Source organism: Macrobrachium nipponense, chromosome 18, assembly GCF_015104395.2.
Source record: "Macrobrachium nipponense isolate FS-2020 chromosome 18, ASM1510439v2, whole genome shotgun sequence".
Taxonomy (NCBI): Eukaryota; Metazoa; Arthropoda; class Malacostraca; order Decapoda; family Palaemonidae; genus Macrobrachium; species Macrobrachium nipponense.
In genome coordinates, this window is record NC_087211.1 from 87,831,886 (window position 1) to 87,834,385 (window position 2,500).

The window sequence follows — 2,500 nt, forward strand, 5'->3', positions numbered from 1 at the left end:
CAAAGAAGATTTGAAAGGCGGTTCTCTCCGGGTGGGTCCTTGTGTCGGATTTCATGAAGAGAAATCATTTTTTGCCTTAGATTTTTACGTTTGCTCGCAATCGCCATTTTAACTGAGATTCGTGGATTGTCAGGTTTTAGTTTTCTGTAAAATAAAACTATTGAGATGCTTCGTCTGTCAGTCCTCACTTTTTCTCTCCACCCACAGATCTTGAAAGCTACTGAGGCTAGAGAGCTGCAAATTGATATATTGATCATCCACACTCCAATCATCAAACGCGCCAAATTGCAGCCTTCTAGCCTAAGTAGTTTTGATTTTATTTAAGGTTAAAGTAACCCACGATCGTGCGTCTGGCAACGATATATGACAGGCCACCACCAGGCCGTGGTTAAAGTTTCATGGTCTATGTTTCATACAGTATTATACCAAGACCACCGAAAGATTAATCATTTTCGGTGGCCTTGATTATAAACGCTGTACAGAAATCTTGATTGCTTCTTCGGCGCATTTTTTATCTTTTATTGTTTTTTTTTCTGACTATCGAAAGATAATGCTCATTAATATCCAAGCAATTGATAACAGGAAACCTGAGGCCAAAAACCTCCGATAGTCGATATTTCGGAGCTGACGTTAAAGATCCGCATCCGATATCATGGTCGAATGTGCAGCTGAAAGTTTCAAACGATCTGCTTTTTTTTTTTTTTTTTTTATTAGGAGAAATTGGATTTAACAGCTTTCATCCATATCATTGTTTAATACCAAAATATCTCGAAAACGGTCGAACAATTTTCATTAAGTTTAGCAAAATCATTGATACGATAATCGTCTTAAGATAATAAGCATTTTGTGGATATATATATATATATATATATATATATATATATATATATATATATATATATATATATATATATATACTGCAAAAAAGGGACAAATGTCACAAGATCAAGGTTCATATTAATTTTTTATTTTTTTAACGGCGAGGTTCAGCGTTGCGAAATCTGCAGAGGCTCTGCTCTGACTAGAAAGTCAGTCTTATTATATACCCCAAACAAGGTCCTTTTACAAGTGTTTAATTATCTTGCAGACAATGAATAACCGGCGGCTGTTACTGTTTTATTTTGGCTAATTTATTACAAACCATGAAATTAATGTTAAAATCTTCAAGGGTTTGATTAAAGGTCTGTCTTGCAGTGAGATAGTACTAAAACATCTCATTTATATTCTTTCCGAACGAAGAATAACATTGAAGACGATGACCATATGCATCTTAAAAACTACCACAGAAATCATAATAAGAATAGCAAAATGGGTTATTATATACTGTAATGAAAGTATGATCGAGGGAAAAAAAACATTTCGTCATATGCTGTGATATTTAATCTAAAAATAAAAAATTGCGTATGTTTTAACTAATTATACACATAAATAATATCCATGAAAATAGCGACCACCTACCTGAATTATAATTCAACATGTCAAAAAATAAATATTAAAAATAGAAATAAGACCTAGTTATCAAGCTGTGATTATACTCGTTCTTGCATTTACATACCGTGGGGCGACGCTTTATACATATTACGAGCATTTCTCACAAAATTTAAATCTAATATACATAATTTCATTGTTGGTATTTATGGCGCAAATAGTTTGCACAGTAAAGTTATTTGAGTTCAAATTACTCCTGGGATTCTCTCGCCGTTGCAACTGGAGTCTTCCAGAATTCTCATTGGAAATGTTCCGCGCATTTACTTGGGGCGTCTTCCTGCAGTAAATTATTTATTTAATAGTCTGGAAAGTATTTCAGATTGTTTCTTAGGAGACGATAATACTCATACTTTTCGCGTGAACATTACCTGTGATTACTTCTATAATTAATAGTGATGATTTTTTTAACATGTTAAAATTTCATTTTGTTTTCCACACTTTCGTTAGTGGGAAAATTAACCCATGATTCTGTATAAGTTCTTATTTTTGGATAATAATAATAATAATAGTAGTAGTAGTAGTAGTAGTAGTAGTAGTAGTAGTAGTAGTAGTAAAATCTATTAGGTAACAGAAATTTCCTGACGAAGGGTGCCTTCAGTAACAATTTTATGAATTTATCTTGCCATCTCTTCGTTATCGTTCTGTTTATTTTTACATTGTACAAACTTAGCTTTTGTGACCTGTTATTATTTGATTTTTTTTTTTACACTGGAAACATAACATTTGGAATGGACATTACAGTCACTTTGTTAATTTTCAGCACTGATTGAGAAAGGGTACTAAGGTCTCTAGACCTTGAAGGCTATAATGCTACTTTTAACTCCTGTGCATTGCCGTGTCTATTTTTTTTCCCACTTTCTCAAAAGCTGCCTATATTTGCTTATTTGGTTATTGTTTTCAAAGAGACGGTTAGACAAGTTCCTCGGGCTAAGTTTTTACCTTTTTTGTGGGGAGGGGGGCAGGGATGCATTGCCAGGTGGTTGGGTTAGAGGGGAGTTCCTCAGGGTAAGGT

At 33.7% G+C, this 2,500-nt stretch overlaps 1 protein-coding gene across 1 annotated transcript in view; it reads right to left on the reverse strand.

Annotated features, from left to right (window-relative positions):
- The window catches only part of LOC135196706 (uncharacterized), an 82,103-nt gene that overhangs the window by 79,191 nt on the left and 412 nt on the right, over positions 1 to 2,500 (reverse strand). The gene's annotated exons all lie outside the window — the stretch shown is intronic.